Source organism: Callorhinus ursinus, unplaced genomic scaffold, assembly GCF_003265705.2.
Source record: "Callorhinus ursinus isolate GAN/ISIS: 27379988/994484 unplaced genomic scaffold, GSC_fseal_2.0 scaffold12, whole genome shotgun sequence".
NCBI classification, from domain to species: domain Eukaryota; kingdom Metazoa; phylum Chordata; class Mammalia; order Carnivora; family Otariidae; genus Callorhinus; species Callorhinus ursinus.
The window spans coordinates 79881619-79892781 of record NW_027397074.1 but is presented as its reverse complement, the minus strand read 5'-3'; positions in this window follow the sequence as shown (position 1 = coordinate 79892781).

Here is an 11163-nt window from a genome sequence, read left to right as displayed (position 1 = left end):
AAATGTTTCCAAAATTATTGAGAATGATTTAGACCACTGATGTAGAGTTTGAAAACAAGAAGCAAATAAAACAAGGCAATTATTAACTCAACAGAAAACAAAAATGTGTAAAGGAAAGAAATAGTAATTGTGGAATGCAGAGTTCTATCATGAATAACATTTTTTTCTTTAAGAAACACTTATATTGTCATTAAAAGAAAACATGTTTCTCTACTCGCAACACCAGACACCAAATTGGGGGAGTGGGGTTTCTCACACCAACCAATTCTCCAACTCTCCAGACATCAACTGGGGTGCCCTACAATTCAATTCCGACACTAGTTAGTCGAAATTAGTACAGACCCACAGGTTAAGGGCTCAGTTCCCCAAGACCGCACCCGCTTCAGAGGCCAGTCTCAAGGCTCAGGTTGTCACTTGTACTTCTGACCAACCAGCTATAAGGTGGAGGTTCCCACATTTCCTCCTCACATTCAATAATTTGCCATAGCATCTCACAAAACTCAGGGAAACACTTTACTTATATTTACTGGTTTATTACAAACTATTTAGATGAACAGGCACATAGGGTGAGACCCAGAAGAGTTCCAAGTGTAGGAGCTTCTGTCTCCATGGAGTTGCAGTTCCCCACCCTCCTGGCATTTGAATGTGTTCACCAACCAGGAAGCTCTCTGAACCTCCTCATTTAGGGATCGTATGGTGGTTTCATTATGTAGGTACAATTGATTAAATCTTTGGCCACCAGTGATTGACTCAATGTCCAGAGGCTGGAAGTGAGGCTCAGAGTTCCAACCTTCTAATCATGTCTGGGTCTTTCTATCATCAGCTCCATTCTGATGCTAGGGGCCACCAGCCACCAGTCATGTTATTAGCATCAAAAAGGCATTCCTGGGGCACCTGTGTGGCTCATTCCATTAAGTATCTGCTTTCCATCTGCCTTAGGCTCGGGTCGTGATCCCAGGGTCCTGGGATGGAGCCCCATATCAGGCTCCCTGCTCAGGGGGAAGACTGCTTCTCCCTCTCCCTCTGCCTGCCGCTCCCCCTGCTTATGCATGCTCTCTCTCTTTCTCTCTCTCTGTCAAATAAATAAATAAATCTTTAAAAAAAAAAAAAAAGACATTCCTATCACTCCAGAGATTCCAAGGGTCTTAGAAGCTTTGGCTCAGAAACTAAGGTCAAAGACTATATATTGGAGCAAAAAATGCTCCTAGCACCCCTATCACTCAAGAAATTACAAGGGTTTTAGTAGGTCTGTGTTAGGAACCAGAGGCAGGGACCAAATGTACATTTCTTACTATGTGACAGTCATAACATTTCAAATATTGAATATTAATTTAGCCAACATTACAATAAAATGTCATTGAAAAGTGAGACGGAAAGGGTCTGCTGTGGAAATGGGGTAAGGAAGAACTAAGTTTTCACATTCCATAGTGGAAAGTACGCTGGAGACTGAGAAATCAAAAGTAGCAGTACAAGCATATAATTTAGGGACAAGACACACACACACACACACACACACACACACACATACACACACACGCAGCTGAAGGCAGTGAAAGCAATTGCTTTGGGAAAGAGGGGTTTGGAAGAGAATGGGAGCAAGAACCACTGTTTTTCAAAACAACTGGTAGAAATATCTAGCTCTTTAAACTAGATGTATATATAACTTTGATAAAATCTTAAGAAAAAAATGAGAAAAGACAACAAGGAGAGAGCTAGAAGCAAACATAGCCAAATTATTCCTCTTTGGTTTTGTAAATAGCAGTGCTTCCTAGAAGCACGGATTCATTTTCCTCTCGCAATTAAGTATTGGACTGCTGTCCTCCATAAACAGGAATTATAATGAACTAATATTACTCATAATCTTATTAAAATCTTCCAAGTATGTGTTTTTCATAATCATTTGGAGGAAGAAAGGGCAGAAGTCAATATATGAGTCATGTTTCTAAAATGGCTTAATCATTCTGCTAAAAAAGAAAAATCATAATCTAAGATTTTCTATTGTTCAAATGTGATTGTTCTCCTAACTTTCTTCTCTTCGCACTCCTCTCTCTTGTCCCTCCTGGGATCGTCAGACAGCCCCCATCCCTCATCCATCATATACCTCCCCGGAGGCATGGGGGTGAAGGAGGCATGGGACGGGAGCGAGTGTTGGCGGTAGCATATTATGAAACACTTCCTAGGACGAGGCCAAACTGGGCTGACCCATATACCACGATTAGTGGTGTGACGGTCCTGGGAATTGGGGGATAAAATAAAGAGGCAAAAGAAGAACATAGCCTCCACTGTGTTCCCACCATGATGTGGGAGCTTCCGTGTTTCCTCTTAAACTCAATAAAGGAGTTTAAAAATGCATTCCCAATTGTCCAGTGACTCCTGACAATCCCTCAGAGAGCTCCCATCCTTTTGTCTGCCTGTACAGAAATGAAGGAAATAGAGAGACTTCAGTGGGCTGTAGCGGTCAAGTTTCCAACTGGGTGACCCTAGGGAAGGATTGCAGAATTGCTATAGGAACACTGGGTGAGGGAGTGTGGACCCAGTAGGGACCGGGTACTGGGCTCCCGGGTAGGTAGGTTGGTAGACTGGCTCACTTTCCCCCATCAGACCATACTAATAAAAGTCAGAAGAGAGCTTTTTTTTTTTTTTTAAATCACAAGGCATTAAGTAGGGAGCTCTAGGAAAGAAATACAATCTCAAATTGAACCAACATTCATTGAAAGCCTAATTGTGGCTGGCATTTTGCTAAGCACATTTGCACACATCATTTTCTCATTTAATCTTATTCAGGGATGCCATATGTGCTCCAGATTTCGCTCTTTATTATTAGATACACTGTCTATACCTCTGTGTTTGTCCTCAGGAAAATACAGTGAAGCTGTTGCCATTCTGCCTTTGCCCTGAATGGGAGACCAGGATGCCACATCGCCACATGATGTGTCCCAGCGCCTGGTGGAACCAAGAGAAACCAGCTTTGTCTCCTTGCCGTTTTTCAGTGACTGAGCCTCAAATTTTCTGAACCAAGATTGCTGTTTGGAGTAATGAACAAGTGTCTTCTCATCTTCCTGTTTCTCCTCTTCCCCATAATATTTCTTATTTACCAGCAGGGGACAATAAGTAAAGACACCCAAGCAGGCAAACATTAGAGAGTCTGAGAAAATATCATGACACTCCCAAGAAAAATACAAAAACACGGTGCTCATCATAACATTCTATGAGTTCAAATTCATTTAGAACTAGTTTGTTGTAAAGGGCATAAAATGTAGATTTGGAAGCCCTGGGCTTGGGTTTTATTTCTGTCACTTTCTCAACCTGTAACCTACGATTGTCTCCTCCTCTTTTTCCACCTGGGTGTGTACGATTGTAGTCATAAATACTTGCAACTCTGTGAACATTAGATGAGGCAATATATATAAAAATATCTGTGTCCATGGCTAAGCCCTATATAATAGTGATTGAGTAAAAGAACCACAACCCAGGAAAGATACTGAAGACAAAGCAAAAGAAACACAATGCAAACTCCTTGCTATCGGTCCGTTGGTTTCCTTTTCTGAAGGTAAACATTCCCACAACATGCCTGCTCCAAAGTTTTTCTTCATTTACAAAAAACTGCCTTTTCTGTTCCTTACTTGTGAACAAATCTCAACTCTTTTCACGGCTTCTTTGTAATGTTTTGGAATCCTGCTTCTTTCTCTTAGAACATACAGCAGTACCTGCTGCATCTGAGGCTTTTGAAAGGGGACCCACTCATGGAAAGGGCATCAAAACTCGGACTAAATGTCCTCCAAGTTCCCTGCCAGGCTGAGAGGCCACATCTCTGACCCTTCTCTCTTGTTCCCAGTCACTCTCTGGGAACCTCTACCTTTTTTCGTCTCTCTGGGAACAAGCCCAACTTCACCAGCTCTCCAAGAAACACCTTCAAACTACTCATAATTTTCAATATGCACAATTAAGATACCTCATTAATAAAAATAAAATCAACCTAATAGTTCCTGATATTTTACTCCTATTCCGAGCTTGACATTTTGGCAAGTAGTGGCATCCCCACCAGCAGGGCATCCCCCCAGAGATCACCTCCTACAGTAGAAATCGAGAGATACATTATGGCAGACGAGTCGCACTCACTGAGGACAGCCTCTGTGGAAGAGGAAGGTGGGCTCTCTGAAAGCATGAATGTGCCACCTACCTTAGACGGACGGGCAAGAACCACCTCCCCCAGAGGAGGGCTGCATTCCCAGAGATGGAAAGGAAGCCATGGCTCTGGGTTTTCCATGAACTGGAACCTGCTCTGACCCAGGTCTGGAAAACACCTGGAAAAGAGAAAAGAAGTGGAAGAGAAATAGGCATCCTCTAGAGAAGTTCTGCTTCATGCCCCTGCTGATGCGTGAGAGCATCTTGGTTGAAATGACAGGGATTTATCTTTCCCTGAAGAATTGTTCTGACGTGTGCATAAGGAGGCATATATAATGATATTCTTTGCTGCTCTGTTTATAACAGCCAAAATCCAGAGGGGAAAAAAGCGTAAGTGTCATCATCAGATCAGTGGTTCTTAATGAGGACAAGGTAACCCTGTCTAAAAGATACTTGGGAAATTTATGTGGGTGCTTCGACTTGCACCATCTTTGGGGTCACTACTGGCCTTTATCGGTGGGAGGCCACGAGGTACCCCACACAGTGAAGAATTTTCCCAGCCAGCAAGAACTTTGGGTGTCCCGCCAGACACTCCTATAGGTGAAGAACAACTGAGCCAAGAATTCAACTCAGTTATATATAAACACAAAGTCATTTTTACACAACTGTAATATGCAATGAGTTTTCTAAGAATGGAACCACCAAATAAATGGACACATCAGAACTCTGTTAAGTTTGAATCTTTGCCACAAGTTGTTCATCATCTCAGAGAAATCTTGAAATCGATAGCAACATCACCCCAAGTATTTAATCAGCAACAAACATACCTAAATCTGTCTTCATGTGGGGCTGTAGGCCTCCCCTAAGTCCACACCTGGTGCAAACACCTGTCTACTTTATGATGTCATCTGTGCCAGTGTGCATGAGCCATTTATACATCAAAATAACACACTAGTTTATTATAAATTGCTTTTCTTTATATCATTATACTACAGTTAGAATACTGTATAGATTTTAAGTCATATTTTAAGTAAGCCATCTTATTTATGAATTTCACTTCAGGATAACATAGGATGTAGTTCCCAATATTTTATAAAAAGGGGGCATTGGTCCAGACAGAGTATCTTTAATTAAATAAAGTGGTACACTCTACTATGGAATACTCTGCAAGAGTTAAAAGGATTGGCTAAATCAGGGCGCCTGGGTGGCTCAGTTGTTAAGCGTCTGCCTTCGGCTCAGGTCATGATCCCAGGGTTCTGGGATTGAGCCCTGCACCGGGCTCCCTGCTCCGAGGGAAGTCTGCTTCTCCCTCTCCCTCTGCCTCTCCCCCTGCTTGCGTTCCCTCTCTCGCTGCGTCTTTCTCTGTTACATAAATAAATAAAAAATCTTAAAAAAAAAAAGGATTAGCTAAATCTATATAAAATGATATGGAAAAATCTCTAAGACAGTTGAGTGAAGAAAGCTGTTTCAGGGAAACGTATACAGCATATACAGGTAATACCAATTTATATAAAGATATACACACAAAATCACAGAACTATGCATGATGATATACACGTAGAGAGAGAAAAATGCATGGAGAAAATGTCTGAAAGTTTATAAAATGAGCCAATAACAAGGGGATAGAATCAGGAATGGTAGTCAAGGTGGGTTTCCATTTTATTTGTAATGCTCAAATATGCACACAGAAAATGAATGCAGACATCTGCAACATAATTAAAAATCGCTAAAATAAAGATTTTGAAAAGTGCCGGGGGAGAAAAGCTACGGCCACGTTCTCACGGTTGTCACTCCTGTGTCCCTGGCCTGAACTTCGGGGCGGCCTATGCAGCAGCAGCGGCTTCTCCTGCTAGAGCGACTTCCCGGGGGGCAGGCAGGCCCAGGGCTCTCTGAGCCCATCCCGTAGCACCCTGAGCCCCTCAGCACCAGTTGGCCATGCCTGGATTACTGCATCCTTCTGCACAAGAGATAGGAAAGGTATCACCTGGGTCCCACCTTTCAATCAAAGTTTTGCCACTGCAGGGGAAGGCACTGCATTATCACCATTAGCTATAAAGGAGGTCCTAAACATTCACCCAGTATAGAAAAGCCAATTTCACGCAGCCAACGAGGTGGGACGGAGTCAAACTGGGCTCCCTCTGTCTGCACCAGACAAGACTGGATTAAGCATGAGGACACCCCAGACACAGAACCAGAAGGGGCGGGAGCATCAGGGGAAGATTAGAAGGAACTCCTGGGCCTTCTTTCATAATGGTACGGTAGAGGGCTCGATGCACTCCGAAGAAGTGGGCACCTATCCCATGATCCCACATGACTAAATCAGAGTGATCTTGGAGTGGGGGGGGTTAAGGTCAGCAAAAACTGCCCCCCTCCAATGTTCACTGGGCCTGCTGTCAATAATAAGCACAACAAAAAAAATGTGGAACTCACCCTTTGATGAGGCACCTACGTCAATAGAGCAGTACATTCACAAAGCCCCATTTGGAAGATGTTCTTAACAGAAAAAAACACATTTGTCTGTAGTAGTAACACTATTTCCCCAGGTTCCAACAGCCTGGGGGGCAAATGACGCATCTCAATGGCACTAGGCTCCGCGAGCCCTGCCAGTCTGGTCTGTGCATCTCCACCCCTGGCCCCCCATGGGCCTCCTCGCCCCCACACAGCTGTGCAGGGTTCTCTTCCCTCAGCTGTCGGACTCCCCGCTGTCACTGTCCATCCTAGTCACTGCTCTGCCTGCCCATGTCCTCACATCACCACCTGTGCCCTGTGGCCCCCGGACTGAGAGGCGCAGTCCCACCTCCAAGGAACATGGTCTTTCCCTCAACCTTAGAAAGTCAAGTCTTTAAGTCACCGATCGCATGGAACTTCTTTCCCCTCGGGAGACATGCTTTAGACAGGTAGCTCAGGGCCAGGGTGGCCGGAGAAGCTTCCTTGATGACAAGACCAGTGTGACGTGACAGCTCACACAAGATCTGGAGACGTGTGCAGAGGAAGCCGCCGCTACCACTTTCCTGCGGGGCCATGTTAAAGACCTGCATTCGGACTTCTATACAGTCTCGTTTCTTTAGGATTGCCTTATCTCTGAACTCTTCCATGAATAGTGGGAATTCTGAAATTATGCTGGATTGATTCTGACCTTGTTTCTGGGACCCAATATATAGTACTCACAGAACTGAAGATCTTACTACAAGAGGGGCGTTAGGAGACCATGTGGTCCTGCCCATTTAGGAAAGATCTTATTACCCCTACTCGAAGCCAAGAGAGCTCAAAAGACTTGCTGAGGGTCTTCTAAATAGTGAAGGACGGGGGGTCAACGTCAGAAGGAAGTTAGGATTACCCAATTAAATTAGGACATTTTTCATTTCCATTGCATGTGAGTATATCAATGGTTCTTGGTGTCAAACTCTCAACTCCCTAAGGACCAAGAGTTTCTGGATAATAATTATGCCTGTTCCCTGCTGTTACAATTCGATGCTTTCTCAAGATTTAGTAATAAACATGACAGTGACAGTAGTCAAAAGTAATGACAAAATTAATGCCATTTTTCTGCTAACCTATTGGTTTTCCTTTTGGTTCTGAGAATTGCAAAATGACAGCATAGATGTATTTCAAGCTGGAAAAGTGATAAAGGAAGATCCTCACCAGGAAATAAAAGACAAGTGAAGAACTGAGTAAACTCGCACCTCTTCCGGACAAACACCACCTTTGGGCAGGAGGCCAGACCCACAGGGAGGACTTTGAAGATTTCCGCACCCAGGGAGAGAGCTGGAGAGCAAAGACGCAGCAGACAGTGACCTTTATTTTCAATCCAGCTAGACTGTGGGGAGATATAAAGCAAAACCTACGTCACAAAGCAGGAGCACAGAGCAAAACATGGTGCTTAGACGAGCAGACGGCAGGAATAGAACACATTAAATAGAGAAAAAGAAAAATATCGGCATAGTTGAAATTTTCAACCGTTTCATTCTCTTACCAAAGCAGCAGAGCAAACGAAAAGATTGACCTGATCATGCGGGACTGTCCTTGGCATCCTGCACTTCCAAGAAAACCAAGAATCTGAATCCAAAAGCCGCACATAATGACTTAGTTTCTATGGGGAGACAGGGAAGAAGGCCACATCCCACGTGGTACTTCACTGCTAATCTTCACAAATGTCCCTTCAAGTATCCGGGCCATTTTTCATCAACGTTCTACTCTATGTCTTGACTTCTTCTCTTGTCCTCTCTCAAACTAGCCTCTGCCTGGCCTCCCTGGTTCCCTGCCTCTCACCTGCCACCGACAACTCCTTTTCCCAGTCTCCCCAGCTGCACACCCCACTCCACCAGACAAAATCCTATTCAAACTACAATTCTGTACCCAGCTCTGATGGGTGGGCTTTTTTCCCACACCACCAAGCAAGTCTGCAATACCAGCAGGGTGTCTTTCCATTCAATTTTGATACTATCTACCCAGAAATAGTGTCAATCCCATTTCAGATGCCAAAGCAAGTCCAAGTTGTCACCTGTGCTCCTGACAGGCTGGCTGTAAATTAGGAGTTTTCATGCCCTTCCTCGCGGGGCGCCTCACAGAACTCAGGAAAAGAGTTTACTTACTAGATTATCAGTTTATTATAAAGGGATATAACTCAGGAACAGCTAGCTGGAAGAGACGCATAGGGTAGGGCATGTGGGAAGGGGTGCAGGACTTCCATACTATCTCTGGACATAACACTTTCCGGCATCTCCACGCATTCACCAACCTGGAAGCTCTCAGAGGCCTTTATTTTAGGTTTTTGTAGGGGCTTCATTATACAGTCATGATTGATTAAATCATGGGCCATTGGTGACTGATTCAACCTCCAGCCTCACTCCCCTCCCTGGAGGTCAGGGTGGGACTGAAAGTTCAGACCCTGGATCACAGGATTCAAACTAGCAACAAGCCCTGGCAACAAGCCTTTCCTAGGGTGAACTAGGAGTGGTCCAAAAGTCACTCAGTTACATGACAAAAGACACCTTTATCACTCCCAGCACAGGTAATTCCAATGTTTTTAGGAGGTCTGTACCAGAAAAGGGACTAAGACCAAATATATATTTCTTACCAGGTACCGCAATATCATACTGATTCATCATCACCTCTAAAGCATTTTCCAGAGGGCAGAAATTCCTCCCAGCACACCTACTTCCACAGAGATACAGTTTTCTAAAATAAAAAAATATGACCCTCACCAATATGAGTCCACATGAATTGGTGAACATCTGTCACCTCCCTGTCTAACTGGACAACACACCCTGTTATTCTATGAGTAAAATGTCACTCCCATATCTTTTCCACTCCCTGCCCAAGTTCGAGCTCTTATTATTTCTTACCTGTAGAGGCCACTTTCGGGCAATAGGCATGAGCACTGGAAACTTGATCAAGGCAAAAGGGCCCACAGCGACCCCCAGCTGAATGCAAACAGGCTCATGAAGCAACCCACCTCGAAAGAGCCACCCTAACTGACCAATTACAACCAGGCACAGTTCCTAAGATTACCAAAAAAGGGGAAATTCCATACATTCCCCATGCTCCCTCCCTCGGCCCTATAACTACGGCCCCTAACCACGGCCTCGCAGACAGTCTCTCCATTGCGGTCCTGCCGTCCACGTCCCTGAGGTGTACTCGGTACTATCTCTTTCGTTCTGCCGGGTGAATCTTTCACTGCCCGTGCCACCGGCTTCTACCCGATCCGTCCTCCCACATTTCGGGGCCCGCATACAATCGGGGGATACAGCACATTACCTGGACCATTACCTCCGCTTCCCTCCTCCCCCTGTCCCTCTGGTCTTTCAGTCCTTCCTCAGTTGCCCACCGGCGCTCAAACCCTCGTCTGATCATGTGGCTCCCATTGCTCAACATTTTTGTTGCCTCCGGGTGACACAGAGAAGAAAGTTCAAACTCTAAGCTGATCACCAAGGCCAATTCCACCCTGCTTTGTTGAGCTTATCTCCCTCTCTCCCTCTTCCCCCCTACCGAGCCCATCACAACACGCAGCCCGCCATTTCCTGATGAAGCCATCTTCCCACTCTCCAGTCAAATGGCTGCCGTCTGCTTGGTGTAGAACAACCTTTGCTGCACTATGACTCCCACCAGCCCCTGCACCCCAGGCCCTGCACCCTCCATGAACACTCTGCTTCCAGCCCTCCCATCTCTCCCCGGGGCCAAGACTGAGCCTCCTAACTTGTCCCTGCTCTGCCCCCACCCCACCCCCATCTGTTCTCTGCACACTAGCCAGACTAGCACCTTGAAAAGCTCAGGCAGAGTGTGCATCTTCTTTGACTGACCCCCTCTCAGGGTTCCCAGCTCACTCAAAGGAAAAGCCAAAAAGTCTTTCAAATGGCTTGGAGTGCCCTATGTGTGCTGATCCTCTCCCAGTACCTCTCTAACGCCACTCTCCCTGCTGCTTGCTCTGATCTGAAACACCGGTCTCCTTGTCTTTTGCTGAACCTCTGCACACACCTGCCCAGGGCTGCAGAGCTGTTTTCTGCCTGGGTTGTTCTTCCCTCCGATCTGAATCTGTATGGCTCATTTCCTCCTCTCCTTAACTTCTCTGCCCCAAACTCACCTCATCTGTAGAAAATAGAGACCACCTCATATAAACCCGACCCCCTTCCCTATTTTAATTGTTCTCCCAGTATTTCTCACCATCTGAAAAACATATTTATTTGTGTACTGCCTGGCTTCTCCCCGCAAAATGTAAACTCAGTGAGGATAGGTCTTTTTTGTTTGTTTTCCCTGTTTACAGGTGTATCCCAACACCTGGAACTGTGCCTCACTCATAGTAGAAGCTGAATACATTTTTGTTGGATGAATGAATAAACTGCCCTGTTGAAGTCATTCTCCTTCATTCTACTTGAGGCCCAACACAAAGGCCACCCTTTCCTTTGACAGGATATTTTTCCTGTATTCACATGGCTGTCTGCTTCTGCCTCCACCTGAGGGCTTATGGCAGCTGCCTTCCACTTGGGTGCACCCTACACACACACACACACACACACACACACACACACACACACACACACA